This window comes from Musca autumnalis, unplaced genomic scaffold, assembly GCF_047663935.1.
Source record: "Musca autumnalis isolate F117 unplaced genomic scaffold, ASM4766393v1 scaffold_1, whole genome shotgun sequence".
Lineage (NCBI taxonomy): Eukaryota > Metazoa > Arthropoda > Insecta > Diptera > Muscidae > Musca > Musca autumnalis.
In genome coordinates, this window is record NW_027411644.1 from 209,826,333 (window position 1) to 209,846,343 (window position 20,011).

Below are 20,011 nucleotides of genomic sequence, written 5' to 3' on the forward strand. Positions count from 1 at the left end.
CGGTCAAAATAGACATTGAAATAGCAAAAATTCCCACAAAGCTGAATTTTGGTGGAGAGCTAGGGTTTGCCATTAGAAGCAACGTCCTAAAAGTCCCCATCGATCCCATGTGTGCAAAAAAAATTATTCGGGGTCAAAGGTCAAAATTTAAGGGTTTTTAGGTTTTCGGATTTATTTTTTGAAAACGGTTGACCTAATCAAAAAGTGACTAAAGTAAATATTGTAGACAGAACCATTCTTGAGATATAGCTGTTCTAAAAAACACATGATTTTTATGCACTTATAAGGGAAATATGCACATATTCAGACGAACCGGCTAAAATAAGCGAAGTAATCGGGCCTGTCCCCCAAAAAATATATATTTTCTTGAAGAGCGAAATTATAGCTATCTTCTAAAAAAATTCCAACAAAATCGGAGTGTGTTTAGTAGAGTTATTCAATGTTAGAGTCATTTTATGCAAAAATAGCCCATTTAACCCACATGTATAATCGAAAGCCCAACGGGAACGACCCCAACGAAAACTCTCCGATTTTTTTCAAGTTTTGTCCGAAGGTAGGGTTTGTTGCGCTGATTACGGAAATTTATAATTTTCAACGGTTGCGGTTCGCCGGTTATTAGACCCGAAAGGCCAAATTTAAAAACCGGGTTAGACCCGGTTCTACTTAACCGATTACTGCAAAGTGGATATCGTTTGAAAGCTTACGGAAGTATCTAACACATAGTGTCGTTACTTTAACCTCATAATGTACTTACGCGGCTAATTTTTTATTTGACCTTTAGATCGAGATATCTCGAAAACGGTAAGTATTTTTTAAGAATTATAAAGACCACTCTTGTAGACAATTATTGAATCTACAACTTTTACTTTAGTGGGCTTTTGCTAAGTATTACCGTTTTTGAGAATAATTAAAACAACTGAATAATACCTTCAAAAATGACCTTTGGCCCCGAATAACTTGTTTTGCACACATGGGATCGATGGGGACTTTTAGGACGTTGCTTCTAATGGCCAACCCTAGCACTCCACCAAAATTCAGCTTTGTGGGAATTTTTGCTATTTCCCCCTTATACGCATGTCTATTTTGACCGGACTAATAGATAATTCAAAAAGAAGGCAAATACAGCAAGTAACAGAATTGTAACAAATTTAACAAGGCAAACTGTTGGAAATCTTTATAAATAAAAAATCAAATGTCGTTCGTTGGTAATGGCATCAGTTGAGAACGGCTGGACCGATTTGGATAATTTTTTTGTGAAATGTTTGCCATAACCCGACTTAGGTTTTTATGCAAATAAAATTTGACCACGCCCACTTTTTTCAATTTTCAGTTTAAATTTTTTTGTACAAAAACTACTGAACTGATTTTGTGGAAATTGTCAAGGAATGTACAGGGATGTCCCCCGGTGAAGTTAGGGTACATAATTTGTTGAATTTTGGAAGGGGCGGGGTACTTCCCCTATACCCTATTTCTTTAAAAATGCCATATTTACAATAATTATGAATGTATCGGTTTAGAAATTCATTTGCGACGGGCGGGGTACTTTACTTTGACTTATAAGTCAAATCGGTTCATCCGTTCGAGAGTTATCGTGCGCTCCAGCCAGCAGGACAGACAGACAGACGGACGGACATGGCTAGATCGACTTCAAATTGTCTGAAATACATTTCGTCCAAACATACTTGGGGTCTAAAACCATTATTTCGATGAGGCACATTTTCATCGTATCAAAGTGTATATACCCTCCTTAGCCTAAAGGCTGAGGGTATAAAAATTTGATAGAAACAACGCGATAGAGGAATTTTACAACAATGATATGTTCTGAAGTTTTGTGTGTTACATTCCAGCGAATATTTTTCCCAAAGATAACATTAAGAAAAATTTGACGGTTTTGGAGATACGCTGCGAAATATATATAAATCACGGAAATTTTAGATATATTATAAAATTTGAAGCAATAAATGAGGTCATTCGTGTTCATCATGTTTCCAAATACATTCTTCTTGTTCTTATCTACAAGTTTGCTGAGGATATCATGGAAAGATTCGTATTGGTTTCAAAGATATAGCCCCGATTTTCTTTAAAAAGTCAATATTTAGCCATGTTTAGATAGGGCTATAAAATCCGAACCCGATCTAACAAAACAAAATCCAAAGACGGTTTTTGGCTATTGAGTCTGTACTTTCATAAAAACCGCATTTGAAATTGTTTGCACAAAATTTCCTTGAAAATGTTGCACAGTGTTATTTAAGAACGTCATATCTTTATGAATAAAAATCATAAACCAACTTAGTTTTTTATGGAAAGAAAATTTTACCGCCCCCACTTTTTTCAATTTTCAATTTAAATTTTTCCTGCTAAAACTACTGAACCGATTTTCCAGAAATTGTCAGGGTACATATTTTATTGAATTCCAGAGGGGCGGGGCACCTCTCCTATGCGATATTTTTAAAAAACGCTATATTCGCCACGGGACTCTAAAACTTCATTTACCACACTTCTTCCTTAAATATCCAAATTTTACAATAAAGGGACGTTTTATCTATTGAATAAAAACAAAAATTGACAAAAAGAAACATATCCTAGCATTCAATTGAAGTTGGTATGTTGAATTTAGATACAAAAGATATAATACGATACGTTTAGCATAATATTTGATTTTGACTTCACATTATAGTGTGGTATATCTATAACATAAACAATATAAGTTAAACCCGACAAATTTCTTACATTAACCCACCCCACCACCATCCTGGCCCCACCCCCAATATATTTAATAATATGAATAATTTTGGCATTTATAATTATTTTTTTAATACTAATTATTTTGATTTTAATTCTTTAGAAATTGTCCACGAACTTTTTTCGCAATACCTTGAAAAACACAAAACTGCTTGCATCCTCAATCCTATCTTTGATACAAATGCCAGCTTTTGGGATATGATAGATCTTCCCTAAACTCACTATCTTCCTTTCAACGAGTTTTTTGTAGCGTTTGTAGTTTTCAAGAAAATCAGCGGTGGCAAAGCCGCCCCATGTTACCATAAATAAAAAGTTGTCAATAAAACTCATTACGACAGGCCGGCAATGCGGACCGGGGTCTGCTACTTGTTATTCGAATAATTTTCCATCATGTCTTCATTGAAATATTTTGTCAACATATTGAGCTTTTGTGTATCATTTTTATACCATCCACCGTAATATGGAGGGTATAATTAAGTTTGTCATTCCGTTCGTAACACATCGAAATATTCATAGGAGACCTTCCGGTGACCTTCCGGTCCATTCTGATCATCCAAGGAAAATAAAAGAAGTGTACTGTAAAGACAAAAGATGGTAGAAAAAAGGAAGAGAAGCAAAATAAACTAGGAAGTAATGAAAAAGCATATAAAGTAAAAAGAAAAATAGTTTTAAACAAGTAAGCAAAGGCTATAGTCGGACGCGGCCGACCATGTGATACCCTACACCACAACCTGTAGGAATTAGCTATGCGCAACCGCCTTGCACGCTAATGTCCGGGTTCGATTCCCATCAAATTGTCAACGGTGGCAAAATACCGCTTAGTAATGTTAGCGATATTTCCTGAGTATTTCAGCCATGAAAAACGTCTCAACAAGTGGCAACTTAGGACACGCCGTTCGGACTCGGCGATAACAACTAGGTCACATATCAATAACATAATATGAGTCCATTGAATAAGAGAAGCCTCCCTTGTCTTTACTGGGATGTTTGTGGAAATATATATAAATTATACATTTCTAAAAAATATTCGAAAATTAGAAAATTCACATTGATTAGCCCCTCCTGCTACATCTTTAAATTGTCTTTGAATATCAGGTTTCTTTTTGAAATACACCTAAAATAAATATATATACCATGCTATTTGGTGTATTTGATAATTGGGAAAATTGAGTTGAGTTTATTGAAGATCTATAGTCCAAATTTGTGGACTTGTACCTCACATATGCTTCGAAAATAGTTCATTGTGGGCATATATTGTGATATCTAAAATATATTTTATACCGGTAGAAATAACTAACAATGAATAGAAATTCAAAAGTTTTGCATGCAAACAAATTTATAAATCCCAATGTATGGTCTAGGACCATACTTATTGCGAGCACTGTAGCGTTGTTTTGATGCATTTTTGGCTAGCGGTCCGCAGTATTTACATTTGTACATATATACACACATACATATAACCCGCGGTCGCTAGCTATTAACATATTGCTCTCTTTTCCAATAAATCCTGGAAGTTGTCTACTTTAAAAACAGTGCAAAGGACAGCAATCAATTATTCCGTCAGTGATCATTAAAGCGTGCGATTCCCCCACCAGTGAAAGTCAAAAGTTACAAGTCGAGAATTAACAATAAAATTACATTTTGAGAATTACACACAAAACAAGTACAAATAAATTAAATAAACAATTAAAATTTGCTACTTAAAACTAATTGTGTTAAATTTTGCTACCTAAACCTAAATATTGCATTAATAATTACCCTAAAATTGCACATTTCCCTATAAATAAAACTAAATTAATTAGTACTTACCTCTAGTTAAAACTTACCTTTGAAAATTGTGCTAAATAAAACCTAAAACTAAACTGATTAAATCTACACTGTACACACAAAAAATAAGTTAATTTCACAAAACAATTAAAATTATAAACTACTTTGGAATTAAATCTAAATTTTGCTAACAAAAACTTAAACACATTGTACATACACACATACAACACATCTTGAATTACAAATAAAACAAAACTTCGAAGAATTACAAACATACACATACCTACCTTATTATTTCTAAACGGAAAAAAAAACAAAAAAGGTTTGTAACTAAACATTTTGGTCCATTGCGAGCCAGATTGTGTTTTTTATAAATAACTTAAAAAATTGCGAAAGTGTTTTGTGAGGTAAAAAACTACAAAATAAAAAAATACAATTATTGAAATAAATAAATTACATTAAAAAAGTGAACTTGAACGCGTGGTTCATTACAGTGAATACATAACAGTTGAACAGTGAAAGAAATAAACGATAACAAATAGAAGTAAATACTCAGTGACATTTAACAAATTAAAAAAAAAAGTCGAAAAAATACAAATATTAAAAACAGAAAAGTGCTACAAAAATATAAAAAAGCAACAAAAAACATATACTGGAAAAAAGAGAAGACAGTGAACGTTTAAAAAATCAAAAAGAAAATACAAAAAATTCCAGTGAGAGTGCCGCCAAAAAATAAAAACACAACAACAAGTGGTTGAACATAGAACAGTGAAAAGTGCATTTAGAAACAACAACAACAACAAAAAGTGTGTGAAAGACAGACACGAAAACGCTGATTTAAAAACGACAAAAAATATAATTGTGTACAGTGGCTCAAAGCATATTTTGTAGAATTTGTGGCAAAAAATTTAATATGCATAAATTAAGTTGCCAAAAATATTACAACTAACATAAAATTATTGAACAACAACAAATACAAATTTGTGAACAAATACAGTGGAACAAAAGAACAATAAACAGTGAATTATAAAAAAGTTATTTTTGAAATTAAAATAAATACAACAACAACAAAATACAATTTTAACAAAATATAAGCGGTACGGGCTGAATAACAAAAATTACAAAACAACAACAACAAGCGCCAACATACAGGAAGAAGAAGACATCTCTGGACACTACAAGGGTAAACAGACACAGACACACACACTCCCAACTATACAAATAGAGTGCAAAGTGAATACAAATTGTTTTTTTTCTTGCTTTGAAAGCGTGGAATCGACGAGGATACAGGGTGCGGCGAAATTTGACACCGACACTGTACCTTAATATGATGAAAGCGCTATTTTTACATACAATTTGACACCCATTGACACATTTGACCCAAATTCAACCTATTTTTTGGGGATATAGGACTGATGTTGACCCCTTTTTTTGCTTGTGGGAATACACAAATACGTCCACACCGTTACACATACATAAACGAGTCTCGATTTCTCTCCTTGAATATTTGGAAGATTTGGAAATTTCTTCCAAGAATTGGGAAATTACTAGTGTGTTTTTAAAGGGACATAATTTTACTGGAAAAATTGGAACATTTGGAAAGAAATATACTCTCTTGTCACTTTTTTTGTCTGTCCGTTTACAGTGGGACCTTTGTAAAATTGACCCATAATTTAAATTTTTGTTTACATAAAACATTTTGAAAAAAAAAATACTTACATATTCTCATATACACGATATAAATCAATTCTCTTTGAAATTATTGATTTTTTTGGAAATTGCTGCTTGTTATTTGGAATCCTGCTCTCATTTTTTTGGGAATATTCTCGTCGTATACATAAAAAGCGTTTATTTTTGCGATTTTGGCGCAAATTTGTGGCGTCATAATTGTGACACAATAATTTACATGCAGCAGACATCTTGGAGAATATTTTACATAACAACTACAATACAAACATACATAGCGTTTATATGCAAACTTTGGCGCAACTTTTTGGCGTCATAGTTTAACAACCATAACCTTGCAATTTTTACATATATTTTTGTGGGAATTTTTTGGAAAAAACTCGCCGCTTATCAAAGACACATACATAACCTTACAAAAATATTTTACATAGAGACACAGAAACATTTGAACATTGTTAAACATTGGTAAATAATCGCCATATTAGCATCCCAATACATCAATTTTGGGAATATTTGGAAAAATTTGGCGGTTTTTTTTGAGAATTTTTGGAACAATTTGGCGCAAATAAAACACGAATCAAGGAAATAGACGCGTTTGGTGGACATGCGCTTAAATACTTTGAGGTTAACTAACCTTAAAAATATACTTAAACATTTTTCTATACATGTCTTTGAAAACACTTAACCCAAATTTACACAACTTTATGAAAATTTCTGAACTTATACAAAATCTTTGAAAATTTTTGAACACTTTTTGAATTCTTGCTGATGGAAGTTTTTGTTCTTGATACAAAATATTTTCATCTTTTTTTGAATTCTTGATTTGGGGAAACATTTGACCCAAATCATTCTTTGTTGGATATAATTGGAGTTTTTCAGATATTTTGCTGAATTTTTGCTGCTGACCCAAAAATTTGTTCACGATTGAAACATTTCGCTGGGATTCTTAAATTTTCTGATTTAATTATTTTTTCTATTCTCGACTCTAAATCATTCTGTCTTTTGAGCTTTCACAAATAATAAGATCCTCCTAACAAAGGAATTAAGTGATTTTATTGTACTTTCGTACACGACTCTTTGAAAATTATAATTTCTTCTGTGCAACCCAACACACCTTTTCTAGTCGAATATTTTTTGGATTGGAATTTTTCTTTTTATGATTCTTTTTGCTATCGTTTCTTTAATTAGCATAATATCTTTTGTGGAAAAGCATTTTTATAAGATTTCTTACTCAACTAAATAATTATCAGCGGTTTTATTTTCCAACTTTTTGACTCATTTCCTGGCTTTTCGTTTGGAAATATTTGTTATCAAATACTTTAATTTGCTGTCGACTCCTCGGCTCTCCACAAAATTAGATCCTTTTGTCATCACGTCAATTTATTTGGGAAGTAACAACAAAATTTTGCAAAGACAAAATTCTTGATTTGTTTTAAACACCCAAGAAAAATAATACTTTGTCCTCGTAAAGGGCAACTTTGTCAAACCTTTGTAAAACAAAAATTTGTTCTAAAGTCTGACCCTCGTTACAATAAGGATGGATAAAGCAAAGTGCACAAAATTTGCAAACTGCGTTAATGACTTGCAGGATTACGTTTCAATTTTAAGCATTGCTAACACTGATGACGACATACATACCCTGGAGGCATCACGAGTGGAACTTAACTCTTTTTACGACCAAGTAAAGAAAGCTTATGTGGAATGCCGCGATTATGAGCCAGAAGAGGGACAAAAACCAATCGATAAAAACAAGCTGAGGACACATTATTTAGAGGCAATTGATGTTTATAAAAAGGCGATTGCAGCAGTCAATGGACAAATTCAGACGCTAAAGCAGAAGGAATCAGAGGAGAAAATAAAACGAGAGACCCTGATGGCGCAGAAGCAAAACGATTCAACAGCAATTTCAAGATTACCAGCATGTGACACAGACGTTTTTAAGGGAGGTTATAATTCTTGGCCGAGTTTCCGTGATTTATTTACAGCAATCTACATTAGAGGCTCAAAGTTGAGTAATGTGGAGAAATATTTTCATTTGACCCAGAAGACTTCTGGTGAAGCAAGAGAATTAATAAGCCATGTTCCTCTTACAAATGACGGTTTTGAGCTAGCTTGGAAGATTTTAACTGACAGATATGAAAATAAGAGGATGCAGGTGAACGAGCAACTGAAAATTTTATTCAATTTACCAAACGTTACTTCAGACTCAAGTCACAGCATTCAAAAGTTACAGCGAACAGTGAATAGCTGCATTCAAACTCTGGAAACTCTAAAGGTCGAAGTTTCAGGATGGGACCCAATATTAGTATATATTTGTTCCAGCAAACTTCCAAGAACATTTTTAGAAGAATTCGAGAATACTCTTGAAGATTGTAAGACATTGCCAACGTGGAACGGTTTTAATAAATTTTTGACCCACAAATTCAAAACTTTGGAATCGGTCGGAAATATAAGGCCAAGTTTTTCGAAACAAAATCAACAAACTCCATACAGACAAGAAAATTCGAAGAAAATGAAGTTCGCAAGCAGCTTTCAAACTAATATAAATCAGAAGGCTCAGAGTTCAACGGGTAAATTAAATGCAAATGCTCCTCAGCAAGCCAAAACACAATATCAAAATTCGTGTCAAATTTGCAAAGCCAATCATTTTATACGAGATTGCCCACAGTTTCTGGCTAAAAACGTGAATGACCGGATTCATGTTGTGAAAATCTCACATCTCTGCTATAATTGCTTATCTGCTAATCACGGCGTGAAAGAATGCAAAAGCCGCTTTGGATGCAGAACTTGTAATTTAAAACACCATACCTTGTTACACAAGGGAAAGGAGACCCTATCTGCAATACAAACTACAGTTCAAGAGGAAGCACGACCTAGTACCAGTGCTGCTGCTCTCACTACACTTATACAGTCCACAACAAATCAAGAACCGGAAAATATTACAACCTTGACTCTCCAGGATGGTGGACATAGAGATCAACATCCCGGAGACACTTTACTTTTCACAGCCATAGTACAAATTGAGGCTAATGGTCATTATTACGATGCTCGTGCGATAATTGACTCAGGATCACAATCCACGTTCATTACTGAGAAGTTAAAAAATCGTTTAAGTTTGCCAACAAAACGAAATCTTGTTCATGTTACTGGAATAAACCAACTCATTTCGGAAACTTCTGCTAAAGCATGCGTTTTTAAACTACGATCTAGACTTGACCCAAATTTTAAATTGGAAGTTTGGGGGCCTGTTTTGAAATCTTTGCCTTCGAATTTACCACCATATACCTTAGAAAGAACACAAATGCGCGATGCTACGAACTTGGAATTAGCAGACCCGAAATTTTACGTCAGCCAACCAGTTGATCTCCTAATAGGGATGGACATAGGACCTCTTATATTTACAATTGGAACACCTATGAAGTCAATTGGATCTCTTTTGGCCCAAAAAACAGTTTTTGGATGGATAATTGGCGGACCCTTGAAGGATGAATCTCAAAAGAAGAGACAAATATCACTTTGCAATACCATATCAATTGAGAAAATTTTAACACGTTTTTGGGAGGTGGAGGAAACCCCAAAACAAGTTTTGAGATCAGATGAAGATGCATTTTGTGAGCAAAACTACTTGGAGACTACTAAAAGGAACACGGAAGGGCGATACATAGTGACCCTCCCCTTTAAAAAATGTGAAGAACTTGGAGACTCAAGAAATATTGCTCTAGCTCAATTTTATCGGATGGAAAGAAAGCTCATGAAGACCCCAGAAATTAAGGAATTATATGATAGTACAATTATTGAATACCTTGAGCTGGGACACATGAGGAAAATTTCTCCAAGTGATATCACCAAGACTCCAAATTACTATCTACCGCACCATGCAGTAATTAGACCCGAAAAGATTACTTCAAAATTGCGTGTAGTTTTCAATGCATCATGTCCCACTTCAAATAAAAGAAGTCTGAATGATAACTTGTACGCTGGTCCAGTTTTACAGCAAGATATCGTGTTGCAAGTATTAAAGTGGAGATTTTTCCGATACGTTTATAATGCCGACGTTACCAAGATGTACCGGCAGATATTATTGGATCCTTCTCAAACAAAATTTCAAAGAATATTATTCAGGAAATCTCCGTCTGACCCCATAGAGGATTACGAATTACAAACTGTTACCTTTGGCGTAAACTGCGCACCCTTCTTGGCGCTTAGAACACTTATACAATTAGCTGAAGATACAAAAGACACATACCCAATTGCCTCAAAAGTTATTTTGGAAAATTTATACGTTGACGACGTACTAGCAGGAGGTCATTCAATAGAAGATACTATTAAATCTCGCAAAGAGTTAACGGCTGCTATGGAATCGGCTGGCTTTGAGCTGATGAAATGGACAGCTAACGACCCAAAAATAATAAAGGATCTGGCCAAAGAACAACTAAATCCAGTTAATTCACTTGATATTTCCGATGATGCCTCCACAAAGACGCTTGGAATAAAATGGAATATTTCTGGTGATTATTTCTCGTTCACACAACCCACAATGGAGATTAAAACATCTTACACAAAAAGAGAAGTCCTATCGACAATTGCCAAACTGTTCGACCCTTGTGGGTGGCTTGCTCCCATTGTAGTTGTCGCCAAATTAGTGATGCAGCAGATTTGGTTGGACAAGATTAACTGGGATGACATTTTGAAAGCAATTACTATGATGAACTGGCAGAACTTTGTTAAGAATAGTAGAGACATTGAACACTTAAAGATTCCTCGGTGGATAAATTACTCTCCAGACAACGACGTGGAAATTCACGGATTCTGTGATGCGTCTGAGAGCGCATATGCTGCAGCTTTATACATCAGAACCCGAGACACAAATAATGAAATAAAAACATCTTTGTTAACTGCTAAGACACGAGTTGCCCCAATTAAGAAAATTTCACTGCCCAGACTCGAACTTTGTGGAGCTGTTCTTTTATCAAAATTGGCATCAACAATATTAAGCAATCTCCAAATTTCAAAGTTTAACGTTCACTTTTGGACAGACTCAACAATTGTCCTTGCATGGCTGAGAAAACCCCCATGTCACTGGTCAACGTTTGTGGGAAACCGTGTATCTGAAATTTTAGAAAATGTTGGAATAGAGAATTGGGCCCACGTTGATTCTAAGGATAACCCAGCGGACATTGCTAGTCGTGGATGCTCACCCTGCGAGCTTAATAATTACCAACTCTGGTGGAATGGGCCAGATTGGTTAAAATTACCGAAAAATAGTTGGCCATCGAAAGAAATTTGCGAAGTTACACTCGAAGCAAAAACATCGAAAGTGCTGATGCTAAATATGGAAGAAATGACGGAAAAAGACCCCATGAGAAACATATCTTCGTTAACAAGAGTATACAGAGCATATGCGCAAGCACTCAGATTTTGGAAAAACACCCTTGTTTGTAGACAAAACCCTCTAACTTCTGAAGTTGAACTTACTGCTGATGAAATTCAGGCCGGCAAACGTGCCAGTATAATTCGCACCCAACGGTTCTTTTTCCCAGAAGAGTTTCAAGCATTAGAGAAAAGATCCAGAATTCCTCCAAAGAGTCCTTTGCTATCTTTTAACCCATACTTAGATCCAAAGGGTATTATGCGAGCTCATGGTAGACTGGTTCAATCGCCAGCACTCACTTTCGAAGAACGACACCCAATCATTCTTCCGCACAATGCGAGATTTACTACTTTACTAGTCGAACACACTCACAAGGTGACTTTACACGGTGGGAACCAATTGATGTTGAGAGTTTTGAGATCCGGTTTTTGCATACCCAGACTCAAATCACTGATCAAAAAGACTATTCGGAATTGCCGAGTCTGCATCCTGTATAAGCGACGAACAGAGAATCAAATTATGGCTTCACTCCCACCTGAAAGAACTTTGCTATCTAGACCCTTTACTAACACTGGCGTAGATTTTGCGGGACCCTTCAGCATACGAAATTTTACGGGAAGAGCATGTCTTATTACAAAGGGATATGTCTGCCTTTTCGTATGCTTTGCTACGAAAGCCATACACCTCGAACCAACTAGTGACCTCTCGACTCAGTCATTTCTAGCGGCATTCTCCAGACTTATTAGTAGACGTGGATGCCCATCTTGTGTATACTCCGACAACGGAACCAATTTTGTTGGAGCAGTCGATGTCCTAAAGAAAGACAGACTCTTGTTCATGAAAGAATTACAAAATAAAGCGATTGTACAAAATTCCCATCAAAATCTCGATTGGAAGTTTATTCCACCCGGCGCTCCACACATGGGCGGTTTGTGGGAGGCCGGCGTGAAGTCTTTCAAGACACATTTGAGGAAATGCATACCAAAAATGACTTTTACCTTCGAAGAATTTTCCACAATTTTGTCAAAAATCGAAGCTTGTCTTAATTCAAGACCCTTAAGTCCAGCTAGTGAGGATCCTAGCGATTTGTCGCCTCTGACCCCAGGTCACTTTTTAATCGGTACACCAATCTTAGCCCCTCCCGAACCCGATGTTTCAGACCAAGATGTTAGCCTTGTCAATAGATGGAAACGCTTGAAAATTATCTCCCAATATTTTTGTAATAGATGGAAAACTGAATATCTACATGAGCTCCATCGACGTACTAAATGGAAGTACCAACAAGACAACCTTAAGGAGGGTGATTTAATTGTACTTAAGGATGAACGTTCAGCTCCAACTGATTGGAAGTTAGGACGAATTATAAAGACCCACCAGGGAACCGACCAAAACGTAAGAGTGGTAGACATAAAGACTGCTGGTGGTAACATCAGCCGACCCATAACGAAGGTCGTGAAGTTATTTCCGACTAGTTAGTCGGACCCCTTCTTTAGTAAAAAAACATAGTACTCCTTCTTCCCGTTTATTTACAGATGGCTCCATACTTACCAAATCAAGATTGCCGCCTCGAGCAAAGCCCAAAACAATAAGATGAGAAGGATGCACTGAGTCTTGGGGGCGGAGAATGTATGGTCTAGGACCATACTTATTGCGAGCACTGTAGCGTTGTTTTGATGCATTTTTGGCTAGCGGTCCGCAGTATTTACATTTGTACATATATACACACATACATATAACCCGCGGTCGCTAGCTATTAACATATTGCTCTCTTTTCCAATAAATCCTGGAAGTTGTCTACTTTAAAAACAGTGCAAAGGACAGCAATCAATTATTCCGTCAGTGATCATTAAAGCGTGCGATTCCCCCACCAGTGAAAGTCAAAAGTTACAAGTCGAGAATTAACAATAAAATTACATTTTGAGAATTACACACAAAACAAGTACAAATAAATTAAATAAACAATTAAAATTTGCTACTTAAAACTAATTGTGTTAAATTTTGCTACCTAAACCTAAATATTGCATTAATAATTACCCTAAAATTGCACATTTCCCTATAAATAAAACTAAATTAATTAGTACTTACCTCTAGTTAAAACTTACCTTTGAAAATTGTGCTAAATAAAACCTAAAACTAAACTGATTAAATCTACACTGTACACACAAAAAATAAGTTAATTTCACAAAACAATTAAAATTATAAACTACTTTGGAATTAAATCTAAATTTTGCTAACAAAAACTTAAACACATTGTACATACACACATACAACACATCTTGAATTACAAATAAAACAAAACTTCGAAGAATTACAAACATACACATACCTACCTTATTATTTCTAAACGGAAAAAAAACAAAAAAGGTTTGTAACTAAACACCCAAAATTATTCATATTCAATTACACAGCAAAGAAAGTAGTATAATTCAGCTGCGCTAACGGTGATATACCTTCAGCCTCTAAAAACATATTTATTTTGTAACACGAGTTTGCTTCAAAATACGTAGAATCTGTAGGTTTCGTAATATGGGGCTATACCAAATCAATTTTAGTAAGCTAAATTCTAAGTTTTGGAAATATTTGAGAATTATATTATCATATTTGTAATTTAATTGGAGCCGGCAGGGGTTTTTGGAACTTCTGGACTTCTTCTCAGGAAGTATGACTTACCCCAGGAAAGGGTCCAGAATAAGGACCGTAAAAAGAACCTTCTTCAAAAAAAAAATAACAATAATAATAATAATAATAATAATAGATCCGATACGGGTCCTCAAACTGCACTTTTCCCAAATTTTGTGTGGGAGGTACTCGAAGGACGGACCGATATAGTCCATATTCCGACCTGACACATGAATGGATGAAATAATAAGATGTGTAAAGTTTCGACCAATCAGAAAATCCCCTTGAGAGTTAACTTACGGATTTGCGGCGCAAGTACAATCTGCTGAAAAAAATTCAAAACGATTCGAGAGGACTCTTAAACTTCCGTTTTTGTGTGGGAGGTACCCTAAGGACCGATATAGTCTTATCCGATCTATGTCTGGAAACAATTTTTCGAAAACAATTTTGAACTTTTTTGGCGGAGGTGTGGACCGAAATAGCCTACATTCGAATTTAAACAAAGTTTGGGCAAAATATTACGTTGTATAAAATTTGTTTCTAATCGGTAGATCCGTTCGAGAGTCATCGTGCGCACCAGCCAGCTAGACAGTAAGAGGGGCAGGCGAACGGACAGCGCTAAATAGACTCCAAATTGTCTGAAACGAATTTCGTACAAATATACTTGGGTCAATAAACTTATATAAACTTATATAACCAATATTTCGATGAAACACATCTTTGGTCGTATTTTGTTTGTATCCCCTTTACCCTAAATCCTGAGGTATAAAGTAGGTAGCGAGGCGACCCCATGTTGCAATATTTGTATAAAAATCCAATTTGACAACTGAACTGAAAATTTCTCTGTCATGATAGAGACAACTTGTAGCATGGGAGGAAATTGTGGTTCTCTACACAAAACACATTATATATCAGACAGTAGGTGCGTTATCTAGCAGACACATTATTGCAATTTGCATCAGGGGAAAGATTAGTAGTTATTTTTCCATATGTAGGCTACTTTGCCGGTATATGCCCTCCAGGAATGAAAATATGGACCAAAAATAAAATTTGTATATTTTTCATACAAAAGTAATGGTCTATGTCAACCTCTAAATAATATCAGATAATCATGCAAAATTATAGGCATCTTCTTCAACCTAAACTCTTACCTCGTGCAAAATTTCGTGACTATAGAGCTATATTTGCGACCTCTAGCGGGTTTATGATTACACTACAAACAAAAAACTGGATATATTAGGCTGTAACTCTGTTATCTGATCACGTACATCAACATAATTGACATCAATTGAAAGGTCAAGAGATCGTCTTCCAAATATAACTCACGAGTAGGGGAAGGTGTCTTACAGGAACAAAGATATTAGCTGTTTTTTTAAAAATTTTCACAATTTTCACACAAAAGTTTTGGTCCATTTAACCCTCTAATTATTATCCGATCGCCATCTCAAATTGCAAGCTTCTCCTTTGTGATATACTCTTACCTTATTTCAAATTACGCGTTGATCCGACTATTATTGAGACCTACAGAGCCGCTAGAAAATTGGATAAATATTATGTTTTTGGTCCATTTCACCCTCTAAATATTTCACGATCATCACCAATAAGAATAGGGATCTATTCTGATCTGAACCCGACCTCCATACAAAATTTCGTGACGATCGGTCCATAATTGCGGCCTGGAGCGTGTTTACAATTTATAATGGACAGACGGACGGACGGACTGACGGACGGACGGACACACATCTCAAAATCGCTTTATCTCGTCGAGATATGAAGATTGGTATACCACATTGGGGGTCTCCGACGAATATTTCGCGGTGTTACATGAATTTTTACCAAAACAAACTTATAATACCCTTTTCCACATTGTGGTATAGGGTATAAAAAGGAAAAGTTTGAGTGGTGATGGTTGGAAGAAATTTGGAAATACGGTTCACGTGTACCGGTTGCGCTGTCCCAGCCACTTGAGATTTCTGATGATGTTGTAGATTAAAGCAAGTAGAGTAGAAGGTTAGACATGGTGGAAAGTGAACACCCACTAATCTATGCCGCCAGCAAGCCAGAGCTGGACATCGATCGTCTCCGTCTCCTCCTCATCCTCACAGAGTCTGCAGTAGTCAGTGACATCATCGCCCATTTTGATGGTAAAGGCCCTGATATAGCAGTGTCCGGTAATAACTCCCGTCATTACTCTAACTTTAGCTTTACTGGAACGTCTGGTCCAGGTGATTTATATGGATTGAAAGTGTTGACAGCCCACTTAATCCTATTTCTGCTAACCACCTTGCCAATGAGAACCGAATCCACAGCCACTAGGATTTGGATTTGGTCGTCACACTCACTGTTGACGGTATCCGCATCCTTACAGCCTGGGAAGTGGGTTCCTGCCAAGAGGCTAAGAGTCTCTGTACCAGAGTCCGTCCACGCACCATCTTGTTTCTTGATGCTCCCGATGGATTTGGGGTCCTTGGAGAACAATCTTCGAAACCTAGCTGCGTCGTTGACTCCTTCTTTTGACTCAAATAAATTTACCCAAGACATTTTCTTTGCTCGCTTGATTTCACTCTTGTATTTATTGAAATTCATTTTATAGGAGTCCCAATCAATGTCAAGTTTAGTCTCATGCGCCCTGTTGTACAGTCGCCTAGTGGTTTTCCTAAGTACGTCAAATTCCTTGTTCCATCACATCGGCTGAGATTTCTTGCCAGGGAAGTAAGTGGACAGGATTCCTTACGGCAGCGGAGAAGAACGTCTGTAAGATTATATACGGTCCCATTAAGTTCTTCAGCTGTCTCTATGTTAATATTAAGAGTCAGTTGATAACTATTTAGTTCCGTGTATTTATCCCAGTTTGTTCTCAGGTTTCTATAAGGAGTTTGGCGACCTGCGTCAAAAGAGACCTCGAAGAATACCTTCATATGATCCGAGAAGGAACATTCTTTAGATAACCTCCAGTTCCTGGTGACGGAGTCTTCTAGATTCAAGAGGGTTAGAATGATGACCTCCTCTCTATACCTAATTTTAAAGGTTGGATCATTACCCCTGTTACATATTCGTAGATTATATGATAAAATAAAATCGAATATAGACTCACCCCATTTGTTGGTGTCCTTAATGCCCCATTGAAAATGATGAGCGTTTGCGTCACGTCCCAGAATCACGTTGCAGGTACCCATCATCTCATCGATCATCTTTCGGACACCCAATTTTGGTGGGTCCGGGTATTTAAAAGGCTTGTATACCGATTATAGTATTGTGGCCATCCCCGTACCATGCTCCAGCCTGACTGTGCACATGCCACCGTTGCTGTAATTAGATAGAAAGATTAGATTGAAGTTCTTTTTACCTACTATACAAGTCTTCACCTTGTCACCCTTGGACGCGGCGAAGATGTTGGAATTGGCATTGCTTAGTCCAGAAACCATGTTCTTATAGATATAAGGCTCCTGGACCCGGTCACGGAGGAGACCGCTGCAAGATCAGCTCCCTCCCATAATGCGCCAAAGCCATCCACCGTCCGCACGAGGAAATCTCGCGATTTCCTGTTCAGACAGTTAATCACCTTGACACCCATTTCGCAGGAAGGCGCTGCCGAATCAACGTTAACACATCTTGTATTAGTTTAAAGCTCAGACGGTATACTTTCATTATCACGTTCACCCCTTAAAATATGTCCAGCAGAAATCAAGATATCCCCCATGGAAATAAAATGTCGGTAATGCGAATTGAAATTGGAAATTGGGATACTTGAGCGCCTTTTTCTATATATTTTGTATTTGACCAATTTTGGTCATGGGTCAATTTAAAGCTTAGAATGTCTTCTTTAATATTGGTCAATTTTATTGAAGTGCGAAGAAGATATTCTCCCCTTTCTTTGACTGGTTTTTTTGGAATACCCCTACTAGAAGCGGAGATATTCACATAAGAATAAAAATTTCAACCTGTAGCGTGATTACAAGGTTTAGATGGACAGACGGACGGACACACATAACCAGATCGACTCATGAAAGTGACAATTTGTAACAAGAGAGAAAATGTGGTTCTCTACGCACAAACCAAAAAATAATAAGACCCCATTATACATATATTAGGCAGAAGGACCATTATCTATCCTACACATTATTGTAATCCAAGTTTTTATCGCTCTTATAGGTGAACGTGTTAACTGATGTAAAAGACATTTTTCCAGTAGATTTCAATGTCAACATTAGATGAAAGAGGGATAAACATTAATCCAGAACATAAATTACGGTCTGAACCGTTTCGAGGTATATATATCTTCAAAGTATTTTTCAGATATATTTATTCGATGGCCAGCCGTAGATAAAAAAGAATTTACATCCTTTATTTGGGTAGATGGCACAATACGATGACTCTGTCAGATGTGAATTATAAAGGTTGCAAGATATTGAAAAATCCAACAACTACCATATCATTTAAAATGCGGTTGTCATTTCTAATTCACAAAGTCTCCTAACAATACTTTCCAAACAACACATAAATTAAACCTCATTCTATGAAAGTTGCCAATTAATTATTTTGTTGTGTTGCATTGTGGTTGTGTGTGTGTTGGTTCCATGTATAATTAGGTTTTTTTCCATTCAGAATCTTGTTTTTGCTTATTTGTGTCGCGTCTTTCTGCCACCAATTTTCGGTGAATGCATTTAAATAAATTTAATTAATTTAATTCCACATTGAATGAACATAAATTTTGGTCTATGCATTGATACCAACTAATGAGTGGTTTTTCTGTGTATCCCCAATGTATTTTTGCAGTAAATACACCGAAACCAAAAAAAAACAACAAATATATTTGCGAAACAAAAACGTTTAATTAAACTTTAGCATGTCAAAATCAATTAAATAAATTTATAAACAAATCATATGACGACGATATCAATGATGCTTTATTGGTAGCGATTTGTTTGCGTTAGGGCCACCATGATTTCACAAATGTAATTTATTTATTTTAGTTTTTTTTTTTTCAATTAAATAAATTGTCATATACCAGAATTCGATATTTATTTAGACGAATGTTTTGTTACTTATTTTTATTGAAAAAAGAAAAATATATAAGAACTGATGGAAATCAAGTAATTGAATTATTTAACTCTGACAAAATGTGGAAAGGGTATTATACGAGGACTCCAAAATAAGTTTCTAGGTTAATAATGAAAACGCGAATGTTTATCATCAAAATGGTTTTATTTTTATTCAAAGTATTCTTCATTTTTGCCCTCAAACCAGTTGTCGAAGCACATACTTTTACGGACTGGTGTTCATGCAATATCGAATGTAAGATGGGGAAAGTTAAATTTCCAAGCAGGAAAGAATGGAAAAATAGAACTCCACTGACGGGGTACGACATCAGTGTATACACGGACGGCTCTAAGATGAATTGTGGAGTCGGCTCTGGTGTCTACTCGGAAGAAGCAAACATATCTAAATCCACAAAGCTACCTGAAGATTGCAGTGTTTTTCAGGCGGAGATACTGGCTATAAAGGAAGCTTGTAATATACTTCTACAGCACCCCTCACCAAACTCAATAGGAATTTTTGTCGACAGTCAAGCGGCGCTCCTAGCATTGAAGTCAAACATTGTCTCATCAAAGCTGGTGAAGGAATGTAAAGAAGAACTTGCTAAGCTAGGGCCTCTGACCAGAGTTGTTCTTACTTGGATCCCAGGTCATAAGGGTCTTGTTGGAAACGAACAAGCAGACGAACTAGCTAGAGCGGGATCTGCCTCTAACGAACTTCCAAGGGCGTCAGTCGCAACACCAATGGAAGTAGTTAAAGGGGATATCTTCAAATACTATCTTTCACAAG